We start from the raw sequence: 21,781 nt of genomic DNA, 5'->3' as shown, positions 1-21,781 counted from the left end.
GTGGCTGGGCACCATCTAGTTCTTCTGGTCTCAGGATGATGTAAGTCTCTGCTTCATGTGGCTGTTTCTGTCTCTTGGGCTCATAGTTATCGTGTGACCTTGGAGTTCTTCATTCTCCTTTGATCCAGGTGGGTTGAGACCAATTGATACATCTTAGATGGGTGCTTGTTAGCATTTAAGACCCCAGACACCACACTTCAAAGTGGAATGCAGAATGTTTTCATAATAGAATTTATTATGCCAATTAACTTAGAAGTCCCCTTAAGCCATAGTCCCCAAACCCCCGCCCTTGCTCCGCTGACCTTCGAAGCATTCAGTTTATCCCAGAAACTGCTTTTGGTCCAGTCCAGTGGAACTGACCTTCCCTGTGTTGAGTGTTGTCCTTCCCTTCACCTAAAGTAGTTCTTATCTACTATCTAATCAGTAAATAACCCTCTCCCACCCTCCCTCCCCCCTCTCATAACGACAAAAGAATGTGTTCTCAGTTTATACTATTTCTCAAGAACTTATAATAGTGGTCTTATACAGTATTTGTCCTTTTGCATTTGACTAATTTCACTCAGCATAATGCCTTCCAGGTTCCTCCACGTTATGAAATGTTTCACAGATTCGTCACTATTCTTCATCAATGCATAGTATTCCATTGTGTGAGTGTACCCTAATTTATTTAACCATTCATCCGTTGATGGACACCTTCGTTGCTTCCAACTTTTTGCTGTTGTAAACAGTGCTGCAATAAACATGGGTGTGCATATATCTGTTTGTGTAAAGGCTCTTATTTCTCTAGGGTATATTCCGAGAAGAGGGATTTCTGGGTTGTATGGTAGTTCTATTTCTAACTGTTCAAGAAAACGCCAGATAGATTTCCAAAGTGGTTGTACCATTTGACATTCCCACCAGTAGTGTATAAGAGTTCCAGTCTCTCCGCAGCCTCTCCAATATTTACTATTTTGTGTTTTTTGGATTAATGCTAGTCTTGTTGGAATGAGATGGAATCTCGTCGTAGTTTTAATTTGCATTTCTCTAATGGTTAATGATCGAGAGCATTTTCTCATGTGTCTGTTAGCTGCCTGAATATCTTCTTTAGTGAACTGCGTGTTCATGTCCTTTGCCCACTTTTTGATTGGTTTTTTTGTCTTTTTGTCATTGAGTTTTAACAGAATCATATAGATTTTAGAGATCAGGCGCTGGTCAGAGATGTCATAGCTGAAAATTTTTTCCCAATCTGTAGGTGGTCTTTTTACTCTTTTGGTGAAGTCTTTAGATGAGCATAGGTGTTTGATTTTTAGGAGCTCCCAGTTATCTGGTTTCTCTTTGTCATTTTTAGTAATGTTTTGTATTCTGTTTATGCCTTGTATTAGGGCTCCTAACATTGTCGGTATTTTTTCTTCCATGATCTTTATCGTTTTAGTGTTTATGTTTAGGTCTTTGATCCACTTGAAGTTAGTTTTTGTGCATGGTGTGAGGTATGGGCCCTGTTTCATTTTTTTGCAAATGGATATCCAGTTATGCCAGCACCATTTGTTAAAAAGACTATCTTTTCCCCAATTAACTGACACTGGGCCTTTGTCAAATATCAGCTGCTTATACCCAAAGGAGCTGCTCATATGTGGATGGATTTATATCTGGGTTCTCAATTCTGTTCCATTGGTCTATGTGTCTGTTGTTGTACCAGTACAAGGGTGTTTTGACTACTGTGGCTGTATAATATGTTCTAAAATCAGGTAGAGTGAGGCCTCCCACTTTCTTCTTATTTTTCAGTAATGCTTTACTTATCCGGGGCTTCTTTCCCTTCCATATGAAGTTGGTGATTTGTTTCTCCACCACTTTAAAAAATGTCATTGGAATTTGGATCGGAAGCACATTGTATGTATAGATGACTTTTGGTAGGATAGACATTTTTACTGTGTTAAGTCTTCCTATCCATGAGCAAGGTATGTTTTTCCACTTATGTAGGTCCATTTTAGTTTCTTGCACTAGTACTTTGTAGTTTTCTTTGTATAGGTCTTTTACATTTTTGGTAAGATTTATTCCTAAGTATTTTATCTTCTTGGGGCTACTGTGAATGGTACTGATTTGGTGATTTCCCCTTCGATGTTTTTTTGTTGATGTGGAGCAATCCAAGTGATTTTTGTTTGTATGTTTATCTTATTACCTGAGACTCTGCCAAACTCTTCTTTTAGTTTCAGTATTTTTCTGGAGGATTCCTTGGGGTTTTCTGTGTATAAGATCATGTCATCTGCAAATAGAGATAATTTTACTTCTTCCTTGCCAATCCAGATGCCTTTATTTCTTTGTCTAGCATAATTGCTCTGGCTAGGACCTCTAGCACAATGTTGAATAAGAGCAGTGATAAAGGGCATCCTTGACTGGTTCCCGTTCTCAAGGGAAATGCTTTCAGGCTGTCTCCATTTAGAGTGATGTTGGCTGTTGGCTTTGTATACATGCCTTTTATTATGTTGAGGAATTTTCCTTCAATTTCTATTGTGCTGAGAGTTTTTATCATGAATGGGTGTTGGACTTTGTCAAATGTCTTTTCTGCATCAATTGATAAGATCATGTGGTTTTTGTCTTTAGTTTTATTTATATGGTGGATTACATTAATGGTTTTTCTAATATTTAACCAACCTTGTATACCTGGTATAAATCCCACTTGGTCATGGTGGGTTATTTTTTTGATGTGTTGTTGAATTCTATTAGCTAGAATTTTGTTGAGGATTTTTGCATCTATGTTCATGAGGGAAGTAGGTCTGTAATTTTCTTTTTTTGTGGTGTCTTTACCTGGTTTTGGTATCAGGGATATGGTGGCTTCATAGTATGAATTAGCTAATATTCCATCATATTCTATGCTTTGAAATAGCTTTAGTAGTAGTGGTGTTAACTCTTCCCTGAAAGTTTCGTAGAACTCTACAGTGAAGCCGTCCGGGCCAGGGCTTTTTTTTTGTTGGGAGTTTTTTGATTACCTTTTCAACCTCTTTTTTTGTTATGGGTCTATTTAGTTGTTCTACTTCTGATTGTGTTAATTTAGGTAGGTAGTGTTTTCCTAGGAATTCACCCATTTCTTCTAGGTTTGCAAATTTGTTAGAATACAATTTTTCATAATAATCTGATATGATTCTTTTAATTTCAGGTGGGTCTGTTGTGATATGGCCCATCTCATTTCTTATTTGGGTTATTTGTTTCCTTTCCTGTGTTTCTTTAGTCAATCTGGCCAATGGTTTATCAATTTTGTTAATTTTTTCAAAGAACCAGCTTTTGGCTTTGTTAATTCTTTTGATTGTTTTTTCTGTTCTCTAATTCATTTAGTTCAGCTCTAATTTTTATTATTTGTTTTCTTCTGGTGCCTGATGGATTCTTTTGTTGATCAGTTTCTATTTGTTCAAGTTGTAGGGACAGTTCTCTGATTTGGGCTCTTTCTTCTTTATGTATGTGTGCATTTATTCATATAAATTGCCCTCTGAGCACTGCTTTTGCTGTGTCCCAGAGGTTTTGATAGGAAGTGTTTTCATTCTCATTGCATTCTATCAATTTCTTTATTCCCTCTTTAGTGTCTTCTATAACCCAGTCTTTTTTGAGCAGGGTATTGTTCAGTTTCCAAGTATTTGATTTCTTTTCCCTGATTTTTCTCTTATTGATTTTTACTTTTATGGCCTTGTGGTCTGAGAGGATGCTTTGTAATATTTCAATGTTTTGGGTTCTGCAGAGGTTTGTTTTATGACCTAATATGTGACCTATTCTAGAGAATGTTCCATGTGCACTAGAAAAAAAAGTATACTTTGCAGCTGTTGGCTGGAGTGTTCTGTATAGGTCTATGAGGTCAAGTTGGTTGATTGTAGCAATTAGGTCTTCCGTGTCTCTATTGAGCTTCTTACTGGAAGTCCATCCTTCTCCAAAAGTGGTGTGTTGAAGTCTCCTACTATAATTGTGGAGGTGTCTATCTCACTCTTCAGTTCTGTTAAAGTTTGTTTTGTGTATCTTGCAGCCCTGTCATTGATGCATAAATATTGAATATGGTTATATCTTCCTGGTCAATTGTCCCTTTAATCATTATGTAGTGTCCTTCTTTATCCTTTGTGGTAGATTTAACTTTGAAATCTATTTTGTCAGAAATTAATATTGGTACTCCTGCTCTTTTTTGCTTGTTGTTTGCTTGATATATTTTTTTCCATCCTTTGAGTTTTAGTTTGTTTTTGTCTCTAAGTCTAAGATGTGTCTCTTGTGGGCAGCATATAGATGGATGGTGTTTCTTTATCCAGTCTGAGACTCTCTTTGTCTCTTTATTGGTGCATTTAGTCCATTTACATTCAGTGAAATTATAGATAAGAATGTGTTTAGTGCTGTCATTTTGATGCCTTTTTGTGTGTGTTGTTTACAATTTCATTTTTCCACTTACTTTTTTGTGCTGAGACGTTTTTCTTTGTAAATTGTGTGTTCCTCATTTTCATAGTAGTCAAATTTATGTTTGCTGAGTCGTTATGTTTTTCTTGGTTTTTATTGTGAGTTATGGACTTTTTAGACCTCTTTGTGGTGACCTTAATATTTACCCCTATTTTTCTAAGTAAAAACCTAACTTGTATTGTCCTATATCGCCTTTTTTTCCTCTCCATATGGCATTTCTATGTCTCCTGTATTTACTTCCTCTTTTTGATTATTGTGGTCTTTTACATAATGACTTCAATGATTCCCTGGTTTGAGCATTTTTTTCTTTTTAAAATTAATCTTAATTTGTTTTTGTGATTTCCTTATTTGAGTTATCAGGATATTCTGTTCTGTGACCTTGTGTTGTGTTGTTATCTGATGTTATTGATTTTCTGACCAATTTCCTTTAGTATTTTTTGTAGCTTTTTTGTTTTGGTTTTTGCAAATTCTGTAAGCTTGTGTTTATCTGTAAATGTTTTAATTTCACCTTCATATTTGAGAGAGAGTTTTGCTGGATATATGATCCTTGGCTGGCAGTTTTTCTCCTTCAGTGCTCTATATATGTCATCCCATTGCCTTCTCGACTGCATGGTTTCTGCTGAGTAGTCTGAACTTATTGATTCTCCTTTGTAGGAGACCTTTCTTTTATCCCTGGCTGCTTTTAAAATTTTCTCTTTATCTTTCGCAAGTTTGATGATAATATGTCTTGGTGATTTTCTTTTTGGATCAATGTTATATGGGGTTCTATGAGCATCTTCGATATCCTTTCATCTTTCATGATGTCAGGGAAGTTTTCTGCCAACAGATCTTCGACTATTCTCTCTGTATTTTCTGTTATCTCTCCTTGTTCTGGAACTCCAATCACACACAAGTTATTCTTCTTGATAGAGTCCCACATGATCCTTAGGGTTTCTTCATTTTTTAAAATTCTTTTATCTGATTTTTGTTCAACTCTATTGGTGTCAATTGCCTTATCCTCCAGCTCCCCCACTCTGCATTCCAGTTGCTCAATTCTTCTCCCCTGAATTTCCATTGAGTTGTCTAATTCTGTAATTTTACTGTTAATCTTTTGGATTTCTGAATGCTATCTCTCTATGGATTCTTGCAGCTTATTAATTTTTCTGGTATGTTCTTGAATAATCTTTTTGATTTCTTCAACTGCTTTATCAGTGTGTTCCTTGGCTTTTTCTGTAGATTGCCTTATTTCATTTCTGAGGTCATCCCTGATGTCTTGAAGCATTCTGTAAATTAGTTTTTTGTATTCTGCATCTGGCAATTCCAGGATTGTATCTTCATTTGGGAAAGATTTTGATTCTTTAATTTGGGGAGTTGTAGAAGCAATCATAGTCTGCTTCTTTATGTGGTTTGATATCGACTGCTGTCTCCGAGCCATCTATAAGATATTGTAATGATTTATATTTGCTCACTGAGTCTTATCTTGTTTTTGTTTTCTTTCAATATACGTAGATGTGCTACTAGATTGTGCTGTCTTGATTGTTGTAGCCTTTGAATCACTTATCTCCTTTTACCAGCTGGTTTGGGCTGTTACCAGAAATATAAGCCTAAGAGTCCATTTACTCTTCTTGAGTAGAATCTGATTTTGGGTCACCAAGTGTGTGGGGTAGACTGTCACCTATCCACCTAGAGGAGTAGTGGTGATAGTTTTGTGCACCAGATTCTAGTAGCGGCAGGGGGTCACATTCTGGGGGGGGCAGGATGCTGACAGGCTTCCCCCAAGTGCCAGTGAGCTAGGAGTTATCAGGATGTTCTGTTCTGTGACCTTGTGTTGTGTTGTTATCTGATGTTATTGATTTTCTGACCAATAGGAGTGTCTCTATTCCTAAAGCACTTTGGCAGGTGTGCTCTGCAGCTGTACCTTAGGCACCCAATGTATGTACCGCTACAGATTGGTAGATGTCACTATCCTCAGACCCCTATGGCAGGAGGTTAGGTGGTTTGGGTGGAGCTTCAGCCCTCAGTTCCCCATTGTGGGTCAGTGAGGGCTCTGTTTAATAGGTAGAGATATCAGACCTGGGAAACTTGTCTTTCCAGTAATCTGCTAAAACAATTACAATCAGATCACTATCAGAAGCGGCTTTGCATTATAATAGCCACCTTGTTCCCTGTAGGGATGAAAGCCCAAGACTGTGGATCTCATATGCTTGGCTGGAGCTGGTTCTGTATTTTTAGTTCAATTTTGGGAAGTCAGGGAAGGACTCTTGGTCCCTGGGTTTTTTGTAGCTGCTTCTCTCAAGCCAGGAGAATGGGTTAGGAAAAGACAAAACAGAGAAACAAACAAACAACAAAAAAAAAAACTGCAGAGCACTTCACTCTCTGGCCCAGGAAATTCCAATGTTAATGAAGCTGCCTGGGAAGGGGAGGGGAGGGATCAGATAGCTAGGAGAGAGTAGCACCCAGGAATATAGACGAAGTTACTTATCTGGCTTGGTGAGGACTGTTTTATCTGAGATTCCCGAGGGGACGGGCATGTAGCCTGTGTGTGTTGGCTGGGTTGAGATTGCCCCTGAGGGTCAGGCCCACGTCCTGTGCATGTGCTGTCTCAGAAGCCGTGGTCAGTTCTTCCACTCCCAGTCCAAAGCCCAGCACCAAGGTTTCCCGGCTGGGACGCCACACTCCCAGTTCCAAAACCAGTCACTGCCTCCTGGTGATTTCTCCTCCTGTCGGCTGCGTCACTGCGCTGCCTGTGTGCACTGGCTGGGCTTCCCCCAAGGTCACTTCTGGGGGCTAGGGCTGCGTCCCATGTTTGTGCCATCTCAGGATGCAGTGCTCAGCTCCCCTATGCCCACTCCAAAGCCTGGTGCCAAGGTTTTCTGACTGGGACCCTGGCTCCAGGGTCCGAAAACAGTTGCTGCTTCCCCGTGGTTTGCTCGTTCTCTCGTTAGCCATGTCAGTGTGCAACATGCTTGCACTGGCTGAGTCTCTATGGAGGTTACCCCAGGGGACTAGAGGTTAGGGCTGTGTCCCGTTCCTGTCCTGCCTCAGCAAGCTGCTATCAGCCCCGCCACTCGGCACCAGGGAACTGCAAGTGCTCAAGGCTTTGGAGCTGGTCGCAGGTTCCAGAAGCAGTCGCTGATTCAGGGAGCAGCTTTTCTCTCACCTGTCACTCAGGTCACCTCTTTACTTCTGTGTTTGATGGTCAGGGTACGTAGATTGTCATGTATGTGATCGCTTCACTTGTTTTTCCCAGTCTTTGTTCAAGAGGGATCCGAGGTAGCGTCTACCTAGTCAGCCATCTTGGCCCTGCCCGAATTGAGTCTTTCTTAAATCATTGTTGTACACTGAAGGTTTTTGAGTCTCTTTAAGGATGAAAATGAGAGTTCTGTTGTGCAGTTTGTTATCATCAAAGTCAGGATTATTCATAAAGAAATTTCAACATTGAGAAATACACAATGTATTTTATCTTCTACTGTGGAATCATACATGCCTGAAAAAGCAAACCAAAATCATGGCTGTCAAGTCAATTCACACTCACAGCGGCTCTATAGGACAGAGTAGAACTGCTCCAGAGGATTTCCAAGGAGCAGCTGGTGGATTTGAACTGCTGATCTTTTCATTTGCAGCCATACCTTTTAGCCACTGCACTGTCAGGGCTCCCATACATGCCTACATGAGTAAAATTTGTCTTTCCTAAATCTGTAACCTTAGTTCTCAGGTAAGAATGAAATTGTTGCACTTCTCCATAAAGGTTTGTATTTAAATCATCAGGAGAATCTTGCACTAATTTCTTAGATGTTTTCATGCATTCTTCATCAGATGTATCCATGTTGTTTAAGAAGGGAAATCTATTTGAAAGGACTTTTGCCCTTCCTTTCATGAAAGATTCAAGTGTGTCAATGATGGTGTAGTATGTGGTTACCCAAAATTGATCTCTGGCACTCAATACTTCTGGAACACCTCTGCCATTTACTTGTTTCTTTTTAATGCCTCTGCAATGGTGAACTGCTTGATAATGAGTACTTGTAGTATTTGTTTTATTGTGCTTTCAAATTTTTAAAAATATTCTCTTAAATTATGTAGATACTCTGTTAATGTAGAGATCTGTGCATGTCTTTAAATTTACTTCTGAGTATTGGAGATCTTGACTTTTCCAGTAAAAAGCTTGCAATATATTATTTCACATAACCAACATAAATGAATAGTGTAGTTCCTTCCTGTTGGTGGCGTTTTGGGCTTGTTTTGGTATCTCTTTTTTTATGTCTGTTTTCAGCAATATTTTACAAAGCACCTAGAATCTAAATGTGGCATTGCAGGATTGCACTCCTTGCTACAGCATGCACTTCCTAATGTGTATTAAAAATTTAATTCTCAATTATTGCCTAATATGTTTTGAGAACTTCCCATTGGTGAATACCTACCTAAAAAACCTAGTGAATAGAATACAGGTGGCAAAAAATGTGTAGAGAAACTGAACTGAACAGTTAAAAAAAAAATCAACTGCTTCCATACAATAATCTATTGTGCTAGGGTCTACAAGATTAAGTGATGTACCAACACATGGTATGAAAATGGCGTATTTATTACATTCTAAAATTTTCTGTTGCATATCTTTATAATGCCCTAGGATATTGGCAGCATTGTCATATACTGGCCTCTGCACTTAGGAAAATCAATTTTTCAAACTTCACATAAATAATGAAGTACTTGATACACAATTTCTTCACTGATCTGACCTTTTAAACTAGTAAATGTGATAAGTCACTTGATAGGTTTTCCATCTATTGGAGATACATACCTTAAAACAATACCTAGCTGATCTGTATGAGAAAGATCAGGAGTGGGATCTACAGACAAACTGAAATATTGATCTATACTTATTTATCTGAAAATAGTTGATCAAAATGTATCACTTATTAAGTTTATTAATTCTTCACATGTTGTCTTAGCCATAAACGATGGGTTGCCCTTTCCTGTGTTACCATATTTAGAGATGTGAACTGCTAAAGATGGATCAAACTAAGCAACAAGTTCAAGTAACTCCCCCCAAATTTCCATTTTGTGGGCACCCAAACACTTCATTTCTTCCTAGAAAAGATAGTCCAAGTTCATCAATTGTTATAATGACAGCAACAACGAGCTGCAAAATGGTTTTCCAGTACTGAGGCTCTTCATTAATTTGTGTTTCCAGTTCATGAGTTAAGCCAAAGCCATGTCTTTGGTTTAAATGTGAAAACATACAATCTCTGTGAACTGAACTGTCTTCATGCTTACTAATCATATTTGAATTGTGCCAATCACTAAATCCATCTGTAACAATCAAGAGTTAAATAATTTAGGACTGAATAGCTTGCAAACGAAACAATGTACAGAGCCAACTGATGGAGAATACAATAGCCCTCTGTCTTATAATTTTCACCATTAGCTTTGCAGCCTAGAAATACATTCTGGTTACAGAACCCTGTTTCTTTACCTTCCAGAAATTTTCAACAAGAATTTTCAAATGGTCCATCGTGATGTGACAATCACTTGGCCCTTTTTCTGTCCGATAATTTACATCATTAGAAGAAAAATTATTTCACAAAGTAGGACCTGTATTTCTGTTATCTATGAGGTCTGCAGATGTGACGATTTCATATTCTAAAATAATTGCACCTTCTACACCATCATTATTTTTTTTACTATAGCAAAGAATGGATGCAGAATTTGGAACAAATTATATTTGGAACAAATTCTGTTATATACTAGCAGTACTAATACAACTATTTGTACCCATTAAAATTGAGTGTTAAACAGAAAAAATCTCGTCTGATTGATTATGTTTGTAAAAGGCAGTTAATTTTTGAATTGTCTTTACCCATTGCCATCAAGTTGATTCCAACTCATAGTGTCCCTATTGTTGTTGTTAGGTGCCATCAAGCTGGTTCCGACTCACAGCGACCGTATGTACAACAGAACGAAACCTGTGCTATTCTCACAATCGTTGCTGTGCTCGAGCCCATTGTTGCAGCCACTATGTCAATCCACATGCTTGAGGGTGTTCCTCTTTTTTGCTGACTCGCTACTTTACCAAGCATGATGTCCTTCTCCAAGGACTGATCCCTCCTGATAACATGCCCAAAGTATGTGAAACGTACTCTCGCCATCCTTGCTTTTAAGGAGCATTCTGGTTGTACTTCTTCCAAGACAGATTTGTTCATTCTTTTGGCAGCCCATGGTATACTCAATATTCCTTGCCAACACCACAATTCAAAGGCATCAATTCTTCTTCAGTCTTCCTCATTTATCATTCAACATACGAGGCGTTCGAAAATAGCATGGCTTGGGTCAGGCACACCTTAGTCTACAAGGAGACATCTTTATAACACTTTAAAGAGGTCTTTTGCAGCAGATATTCCCAATGCAACGTGTCTTTTGATTTCTTTACTGCTGCTTCCAGGGTGTTGATTGTGAATTCAAGTAAAATGAAATCCTTGACAACTTCAATCTTTTCTCCATTTATCATGATGTTGCTTATTAGTCCCGTTGTGAGGATTTTGGTTTTCTTTATGTTGAGGTGTAATCCATACTGAAGGCTGTGGTATTCGATCTTCATCAGTAAGTGCTTCAAATCATCTTCACTTTCAGCAAGCAAGGCTGTGTCATCTGTGTAATGCAGGTTGTTAATAAGTCTTCTTCCAATTTTGATGCTCCGCTTTTGTTCATATAGTCCAGGTTCTTGGATTATTTGCTCAGCATACAGATTGAATAGGTATGCTGAAGGATACAACCCTGACGCACACCTTTCTTGACTTTAAGCCACAGAGTATTGTCTTGTTCTGTTTGAATGACCGCCTCTTGATCTATGTGCAGGTTCTTCATGAGCACAGTTAAGTGTTCTAGAATTCCCATTCTTCACAACATTATCCGTGATACCAGAAAGATGTTCACCTGTGTTTTATTGACTATGCAAAGGCATTTGACTGTGTGGATCATAATAAATTATGAATAACATTGCAAAGAATGGGAATTCCAGAATGCTAAGTTATGCTAATGAGCCACCCTATCCCAAACAAAAAGGAATTCACAAATCCCTTTTTTTAAAAAAGATCTTTGAGTTTTTATTTTTGTGTTCCACTTAGTTGCCATTTCATTTTACGCAGATATAAAATTATGTCACTTTTAAAAGTTGGTTCTACTGTAGCAAATAAATTTGAATGATTGAAAATAAAATTCATAAAATAAAATTTACATTCAAATTTGGATGTTAACGGAAAAAATTTATACCTGAAAATTTGTAATTAAAAAAAATTTAGAACTTTTCGTACTTCAGGCCTGAGACAGTCAAAAGAATTGGTATTTACAGTTGGAAATATTTTCATTCATTTGTAATACGATGTTTGTTGGTGGGCCCTTTGCAGATCCCCACGAGTATTTTTCGTCTTGAAATAACTCTTAAAAACTTGTGTACTTGCTTTCCATCCTTTCATGCTGCATCTTCACAGTTCACTGGACTACTGCTGATACTGATGAGGATGAGAGTGATTGCAAAGAGCATGGTACAAATACAAGGGAATGCTCAATCTGAAGACACATTATGGTTTGCTTTGCGCAGAACAGAACCAGATATGTTGCAAGTCATGTGATTATAGTGCCACTGGCACATTCGTTGCAAGTCATGTGATTATAGTGCCACTGGCACATTCTTATGTGGTTGATGAGAGAGAAGTGAATATGAGGTTACATCCAATTAGTCCAAAATTTAAAAGAAAATATAATTGTTATAATATAAACGCTTATAAAATGTACATTTTATTTCTTTGTGGAATTGTTCAACTCCCATATTCAGAGATATGTACATAACCAATATAGCAATAGCGCCGTGTCTTGACAAGTTTTTTTGTGAGTCATAATGATATCAATCAATTTCTTAAAAGAAAGTCAGTCTAAAGGGAAATAGAAAATAAAGTACGCTTGTATAATTTTTATTATCTAAATGTTTATTTGATTTATTTTTTTCTCAAGGTAGTGTTCAATTTCCTTACATGGAGATACATAAATATTTTGACAAAATATAAATGTAATGTTCTGAAAAATTCTTCTTGTTGCTCTCTTGGAAGACAAATTTAGAAACACACTCATCGTTGCAAAACAGAAACTTATTTTTCACAATAAATAAACACTGAATTTTGCCTTCTCATGTGGCTGATACCTTGTTTATTAGCATATAAAGAGTATTATCAAGCACTGTGTCCCATGCAACAGACAATAAAAAATGAAACTGGCTTGACATATAAATTAAAATTTTTCATATTAGGTAAATATTAATATTTCCAGCATTTTGGGACATTCGCTATGTTAGTATTATTTTAAATTATTACACATATTAGTACTATATTAAATGTATTCCAGATTGTGCCCATGTGTATGCCAAACATAAAGTTAAAGTTACAAATACTAATGTTTACAAAACTTAGGACATAACTGTACTTAAATGCTATACAGTTAAAAAGTAAGTTGATTGAATTCATTGCAATGGTCACCTTATTCAAATTCCTGGCTTTTGTTTGTCATCTGGGCCTTGAGTTCCCACTGGTTGTTTACCAGGGCATGTGCAAGAACAAACCCTTACGTTTATATCATGGCAAAGAGCATTGCTGGCCTTCCTGGCTGGAGTTGATTGATCAGCAGATACGGATGTACAAGACAGTACTCTCAAAATGGATCAGAAACCTGTTATCTATTAAGATAATCTGTCTTTCCCCAGTAACAGCTCATATCGGATCCAGTTGCATATTGGGTGAGTGCAGCAATGTTAGATTTTTTTATTAGAAAAAAATAGTATACTCCCAAAAGACTGGCTGAAATAAAGTTTCAATTACATGGGAGAGGATGGTAGGAGACAGATGTCAACAAAGATGTTGAAGTGGTAAGGGCTTGTAGTTTAAACAAACTTGCATGTGGACACCCTTGTGACCCAGCATGAACTATTCCTGGCTGTCTAATTCTCACAAACTGGAGCTGGTATTGATTTCATTTAGTGCCCTGCCAGTTCCCTTCCGTTGTAATGCTCACTTTTCCTTGTGTCTGTTTGCTTGACATGTATGGGTCTTTGCTTTGAACAACTGGCACCTCTCTTTTGGTGATGTCCTAAACATGTCCATACCTACTTGTTGGGTAATCCATCCCTGCTCTCACCTGATAACAATCAACCTTTCAGAAGGAAAACTTCAATCCAGTGATCCAATCAGGAAGGTAAATGTGAGGTTGCTGAGTCCAGGGGTGGCAAACCCTGCATCCCTACTGTGAAGAGTCATACTTGAGATTTGGCTGGTTCACCTTCCTCTGAATGCTTTGCTGGTAACCTAAGCAATTGAGAAACTGCTCCTCCCTCTCTAAACTCTACTCACCAATTAATATCCATACACCCTTCACTAAGAACTTGGCACCATGGGTATTATTTTTAAAACTAGGTCTTTTTCTGGAGAGCCCCGTGAAGACACGGCCCCCGGACTCTCTGTTAGCCCAAAACTAAAACCATTCCCAAAGCCAACTCTTCAGACAAAGATTAGACTGAACTGTAAAACATAAAACGATACTCTTAAAGATTGTGCTTCTTAGTTCAAGTAGATATATGAGACTAAATTGGCAGCTCTTGTCTGGAGGCGAGATGAGAAGCCAGAAAGTGTCAGGAGCTGGTTGAGTGGACACGGGAAATCTTGGGTGGAAGGAGGGAGTGTGCTGCCATATTATAGGAAGAGCAACTAGGGTCACATAACAGTGTGTGTATAAATCTTTGTACAAGAAACTAACTTAAACTGTAAACTTTTACTTAAAGCACAATGAAAAAAAAAATTAGGTCTTTTTTTTTTTAATTGTTGTAAAATTACAGGTAACACAACTTTTTCCCATTCATTTTTCACCTATACAATTCAATGACAATAATCACATCAATCATGTTGTGCAACCATCACCAATATCTGTTGCCAAAATTTCCATCACCATAAAACAGAAACTCGATACTTTCTAAATGATGATTCCCATCTTTCCCCTTCCCTCCCACCCCTGGTAACCACTATTAAAATCTGATCTCTATACATTTGCTTATTCTAGGTATTTCATGTTAATGAGATCATACAATATTTGTCCTTTTGTGATTGACTTACTTTATTTAGCATAATATTTTCAAAGTTAATCCATGTTGCAGCATGAATCAGGACCTTATTTCTTTTTCCCACGTAATAATATTCCATTGTATGTATATACCGCATTTTTGTTTATCCATTCATCTATTGATGGACATTTGGATTGTTTCCACCTTTTACTATTGCGAATAGTGCTGCATTTGTGTACATGTATCAGATCTAGGACTTTGAGCATTGGGTATATTCTAGCAGATAGCTTGGTTCTAACTTCAGAAGGTAGGAGCCTGGGAATAAGACTGGAAAACTAGCTATAATTTTATGTGAGGTAAGCAAGTTAAAAATGGTAACATCCTTTGATTAAGTTCTCTGTGAATCTCCTAGACTCACTGTCTTCTAACATCTTTTTACATTAATTCTTACCAGGGCAACATATTCTTTATTTTTTAAAAGATTTCTACTTTTAGAGAATGTGTTTAGAGAGGGACTGGTTCCCCTTCTCACTCATAGCTAAGCTGTTAATACCCAACCTTGCTTGCTGAAAGTGAAGAGGACTTGAAACACTTACTAATGAAGATCAAAGACCATAGCCTTCAGTATGGATTACACCCCAACATAAAGAAAGTCAAAATCTTTACAACTGGACCAATAAGCAACATGATGATAAATGGAGAAAATATTAAAGTTGTCAAGGATTTCATTTTACTTGGATACATAATCAACACCCATGAAAGCAGCAGTCGAGAAATCAAAAGACGCATTGCATTGGACAAATCTGCCACAAAAGACCCCTTTGAACAGTTGAAAAGCAAAGATGTCATCTTGAAGACTAAGGTATGCCTGACCCGAGCCATGGTGTTTTCAATTGCCTCATATGCATGTGAAAACTGGACAATGAATAAGGAAGACCAGAGAAGAATTGATGCCTTTGAATTGTGGTGTTGGTGAAGAACATTGAATTTACCATGGACTGCTGGAAGAAGGAAACAATCTGTCTTGGAAGATACAACCAGAGTGCTCCTCAGAAGCAAGGATGGTGAGACTACATCTCACATATTTTGGACGTGTTCTTGAAGAAGGACATCATGCTTGGTAAAGTAGAGGGTCAGTGAAAAAGAGGGAGACCCTCAATGAGATGGATTGACACAGTGTCTGCAACAATGGGCTCAAACATGACAATGATTATAAGGATGGTGCAGGACTGGGCAGTGTTTCATTCTGTTGTACATAGGGCTGCTATGAGTCGGAACCCACTTGAGGGTACCTAAGAACGACAACAACAGGATTTCAGAGGAGATTTCTGAATAGCACATCAGCAAAATTCCTCCTCTGGGGTACTACAATGGGGCAAAAACAGAGAAATAACTGGTAAGCTGTGGCTTTTCCTGGGCTGTTCTATGAAATTCTTTTGACCTGGCCCCAGGACGTCCAAGGTCCACTCCCTTCTCCCAGCTCCCATCTACGATCTACTGTCTTCAACTGGTAAATTGAAGCCTAACACTTATGATCGTGTCCAAAGTGCACACCAAGCACATTTGCTGGAATCTTATGGAAACTTTCCTAAGTAGTATCTTCCATAGAATTTGGAAAGGAGGAATAATTTTTCTTTTTTTTAGTTAGTTAGCCCAAACCACCGCATCAAGTCAATTCCAACTCATAGCAACACTGTAGAACAGAGCAGAACTGCCTAATATGGTCTCTAAAGCTGTAGTCTTTATGGAAGCAGACCGCCGCATCTTTCTCCTGCGGAGTGGCTGGTGGGTTTGAACACCGACCATTTGGTTAGCAGCCAAGTGCTTTAGCCACTGTGCCACCAGGGCTGCTTTTCCAATTAGCAGAGGTATTAAAATCAGATAAGAAATGCATAGGGGAGGAAGAAGTGAATTTCTGATAGTAACATTCCTGAATTGGGTGTTGGCAGGGGAACCCTCCCATTCTGGAATGAACACCAGCATACTGCAATGGGTTGTGGCAAGGAGAGGAAATGTACATAGTGATGGAAGCTTGAAAATGAAGTAGGAAAACCTCAAGATGGTGGGCTCTGTGCCACTTAGACCCTGAATTTCCAAGGGCTGGAAATCTCATACAGAGTTCAGACTATCTTTGAATCTCGGGATCAGTTGTAGCAGACAAACAATGTTATTTAGCTAGCACTCTTTAATTCACCTGTAGTTCCCTAGATGTTGACTGTTGATTTCATTTATTTGAACTACCAACATTTTTTTTTAAATAATAGGGTAAGATTTTTTTCTCCCCTCCTAATACTGTTTCTTATCAAAGACACAGGCTTAAAATTTAATATCATGGTTGCTACTTGACTCGAGGGCACTGGGGGTTGGGTTACTTGACCTGAATCTACTTTTAAACAGTTACATTAGATTTCTGAAAATATAAACTAAGGTGCTTTCCAGATTTAGCTTTCACTATTGAATTGGGAACAGTATGACTTTGCCATTGCTATTAATATAAGTCTATTAATCTGAACGATATTGTACACTGCTTTAACGTCTTATCTAAGAAACTGGAAATCTTTTGTAACTGGCTCCTTTGCTTTTTTGGCATTGACATTTTGCAGATGAATAATTGCTCAATATGTAAAGTCTAAATGGCTCTCTTTATTCAATAAAGTATTGTGTTATTGAATGAATTACAAAGAGGCAGTAGCCTTTGCAGATTGACTTTGAATCTGCTGCTTAGAGCAAAATCCCAACTTTCTTTCAGATGCAAATACGTACTGTCCAGGTAAAGGAAGGTTATCCTTTAAAAGGATTTGGTAATACTTGGTTTACTTTCATTATTTATTTTGCCTAATAATGATTACTTACAGTAAGACAGTAACTGTTCTCCTTACTGTACATTATCATAATTTTAACTCAGTTGATGCTTTCCTGCCTTTGGTTAAGTTAAAATATTATTGATTATGAAACAATTGGATTAAACAGTATAATTTCTTTCTGATGTCTCCTGTTAATTTTGATAGGTGTTTTATTTTTTTATAAAGAGAATGAGAACAGTTATCCCATTAATGTATTCCTAAGTATGCATAAACAAAATATTAACTAGACAGTTTAGCCTAGTGGAGAGTTTATTGAACTTGGGGTAGAAAAGTTATTTACCTGCTTCTTTTATATGGGTTCGAATCTATCTACTTCTTGGATGGTGATCTTGAGCAAGTCACTTTAAACTTTTGTTATCTCAGCTTCCTCATTTATAAAATGCAGGTAATAATTCTACATTGTCCACATCCTAGAGAAGAAGGCAATGGGAATAGGTTTGTGAAAGTACATTGTTAACTTTACAGTAAACCCATTGTCATCGAGTCGATTCTGACTCATTGCGACCCTATAGGACATAGCAAAACTGCCCCATAGGCCTTCCAAGGAGCAGCTGATAGATTCAAACTGCCAACCTCTTGGGTAGCAGTCAAGCTCTTAACCATTGCACCACTAGGGCTCCCATATATGCACGCACATCAACACTATAAAAATATATAGCGAAATTAAAAAAAAAAAAAGTCAGGAAATTTCAGAAAATGTTTTCCTGAATTTTATTTTTAAATTCTTAGAAATTAGTTTCTTTTTAAAAAGTAATTTGATACAGTCTGATCTAGAATTCCAAGAGATTTGAGTTGGATTTCTTACTCCCTCTGAAATCCTCTAAAATCTTACACGAGACTCTACATTTCTATGCTTTCATCTTTCCCACCATTAAAATTAATCCTTTTTTTGTCATCTTCAGAATTATGGCAACTGTAGTAGGCTTTGAAGATATCACTATTTGAGGAGATCTGAATTTGTTAGTCGTGAATGCTCATAGTTTGAAAAATAAGCACTGATAAATGTTATGGGTAGTAATGAAAGAAAATTGGATCATCACCTTTAATGACCTTCTGGAGTTGGTAGTTGGAATGCCCATTCATTCTTCTGTATTGAAAGGGCTAACTGGTGAGACATAGCCGAAAAGTGAATATAATTTTTCAATCATACATGGTTTATCAGCCAAATCCAAATCTTGGAAATAAAAACAACATTAGGTATTTCAAGAGTGGGAGTTTAATACAGGGAGTTGGTTACACAGGTATTAAGAGAATAAAAGAACAAAATGAACATTGAGGAAACACAAAGACATCTGTGGGAAACACTACATATTGGGCTGAGGGAACAAAGGGATGAAGATAGAATTATCACAGCTAGCAGCTTTGAGGAACTGCAACTCAGACCTTTGAGGAGGGAGTACATGCAACTGATAGAGGCACCTTTGAGGCCATAATATGGGACTAGTTCTGAGATTGCCAAAGAAGCTAGGCTCTGGGCCCAACAGCTTCAGCTGGAATAAAGTGTATTGCTGAGATGATACTGATATGAACAGTAAGAAAATAGGAAAAAAAAAACAGTGTTCTTTTACCCCTCCTCCAGATTTTGAGTCTGTCCCCTGCTTCCTATTGGTGGAATCTTACAGGGAGCTTGCTGGCAAAAAAGGAATATTGTTTTCAGAGTCCCAAACCCCAGCATCACAAAGCAGAATTTAGAAGGATACATCTAGAGCTGAGAGACAATGGCTTAATAATCAGCCTGCATGGTCGTAGATAGAGGTTTAAAGTCTCAGGCCTGTGAGCATAAATAGTCTGCCTCTCATGGGAAAGAGAAAAGTATGGCAGGGTAACTGAGCCTAATCATCTGTTTATTGTAGCAATGATACGTCATAAACTAAACCAAACCTGTTGCCATCAAGCCAATTCTGACTCATAGTGACCCTACAGAACAGAGTAGAAATGCCTCATGGGGTTTCCAAGGATTCAAACTGCCAACCTTTTGGTTAGTAGCCATAGCTCTTAACCACTATACCACCAGGGTTTCCTCCATACTCCCACTCAAACATGATTCAGCCTTGAAGTTCCAAATATGTAGTAGAACACTGTAAGTCCTCTCCTATGAGTTTTATCTTCCTTTTATTCTCATGTTGTTAGCTGTCATCAAGCCACCCCATGCATGACCAGGTATATCATTGTGATCCACAGGATTTTCACTGGCTGATTTTCAGAAGCAGATCACCAGGCCTTTCTTCCTAGTATGTCTTAGTCTGGTGCTCTACTGAAATCTGTTCAGCATCATAGCAACATGCAAGCCACCACTGACAGACAGGTGGTGGTTTTGCTTGAGGTCTCTGGATCAGGAGCCAAAACCAGTTTTGCTGCATGGAAGGCAAGAATTCTACCACTGAATTACCACTGCCCTCTTTAGCCTCCTTAAAAAAAAAAAAAAAGCCTGTTGCCATTGAGTCAATTCCAACTCATAGCAACCCAATAGGACAAAGTAGAACTGTTCCATAGGGTTTCCAAAGAGTGCCTGGTGGATTTGAACTGCCATCTTTTTGGTTAGCACCCAAACGCTTAACCACTAGGATACCAGGGCTCCTTTAGTCTCATGGTGCCCTTTATTCCTAATCACTCAGGAGATAGTAGAAAATGCAAGAGGAGATGGGCAGAAAATTTAAGAAAATCATCTTTTCTTTTTATCGCGTTTTAAGTGAAAGTTTATGAATCAAGTCAGCCTCTCATACAAAAACGTATACACACCTTGCTATGTACTCCTAGTTGCTCTCCTTCCAATGAGACAGCACACTTCTCCTCTTCACCCTGTATTCCCCTTGTCCATTCAGACAGCTCCTGTCCCCCTCTCCCTTCTCATCTTGCCTCTAGGCAGGAGCTGCCCACATAGTCTCATGTGTCTACTTGAGCCAAGAAACTCAACTTCTCACCGGTACCATTTTCTGTCTTATAGTCCAGTCCAATCCCTGTCTGAAGAGTTAGGCACTGGTCTCCTGCTCCATCAGGGATTCTCTGTTCCCTGTCAGGGCAGTCATCGATTGTACCCAGGCACCATCTAGTTCCTCTGGTATCAGGCTGATGTAGTCTCTGGTTTATGTGGCTCTTTCTGTCTCTTGGGCTCATAATTACCTTGTGTCTTTGGTGTTTATTCTCCTTTGCTCCAGGAGGATTGAGACCAGTTGATGCATCTTGGATGGCTGCTTGCTAGTGTTTAAAACCCCAGATGCCACTCACTAAAGTAAAAGTACAGTGTTTAAGCACTCGGCTACTAACTGAAAGGCTGGTGGTTTAAACCCACCAGCTGATTCATGGGAGAAAGATGTGGCAGCCTGCTTCCATAAAGATTTCAGCCTTGGAAACCCTATAGGCGGTTCTACTATAATTCTTCCTATAGGGTGGCTATGAGTGGGAATCGACTTGATGGAATGGGTTTTTTTTTTTTTTTTTTTTTTTTTTGGTGACACCAGTTGCTTTCATTTCCAAGAAAGAGATCAAGTGCAAACCTATGTCCCTTTGTCATTACTATTCATCATGATTATTATCGAATTCCAGGTTTCTTTTGCTAATAAAATAGTATGTTGTATCCCACCAACTGAGAAAACAATGTTTACTGCTCTGGAGCTGAATCCAAAAGTATAATTTTGGTAAATTAAACCCAGCTGGTCAAATCAATTTTGTTGTTCTCCTAAATATTACAAAGAGTATGATTGAAACTTTTTTTTTTAATAAAAATGAATTTTATTTATTTATTTATTTTTACCAGAGTAGTTTATTTATTTATCTTTTGGGGGGTAGAGGTGAAGGAAATCCTGAGGCACCTCTGACCTTTCTGAGGCTTCTTTTAGGCCTAAATTTCTTGCTATTTTTTTTTAAATAATTTTTATTGAGCTTTAAGTGGACATTTACAAATCAAGTCAGTCTGTCACATATAAGCTTGTATACACCTTACTCCATACTCCCACTTACTCTCCCCCTAATGAGTCAGCCCTTCCAGTCTCTCCTTTCATGACAATTTTGCCAGTTTCTAACCCTTTCTACCCTCCTATCTCCCCTCCAGACAGGAGATGCCAACACAGTCTCAAGTGTCCACCTGATATAAGTAGCTCACTCTTCATCAGCTTCTCTCTCCTAGCCATTGTCCAGTCCCTTCCATGTCTGATGAGTTGTCTTGATCGAAACTTTTTAAACCTTACAAAATGTTGTATGAGATCCTTTTTATGTATAAATACTTAGTATTATTAAAAATTATTTTTGTTCTAACCTCTAATAAATGCATACTTTTAAAATTTACTGTAAGAGGAGACAAACCTTTATAACTTCAGTAAGTTACACTATAAAATATTAATTGTATTTTTTTTAGTATTGGTATATTTTTGGGTTTCCAGCTCTTCAATTCCCTATAATTTGATTCAATGCATTCTTATTAAACCCTTACTTTACTACTGAGCTCTAATGATTA

This window comes from Elephas maximus, chromosome 3, assembly GCF_024166365.1.
Source record: "Elephas maximus indicus isolate mEleMax1 chromosome 3, mEleMax1 primary haplotype, whole genome shotgun sequence".
Classification (NCBI taxonomy): Eukaryota; Metazoa; Chordata; class Mammalia; order Proboscidea; family Elephantidae; genus Elephas; species Elephas maximus.
Note: the sequence above shows the minus strand (reverse complement) of the source record.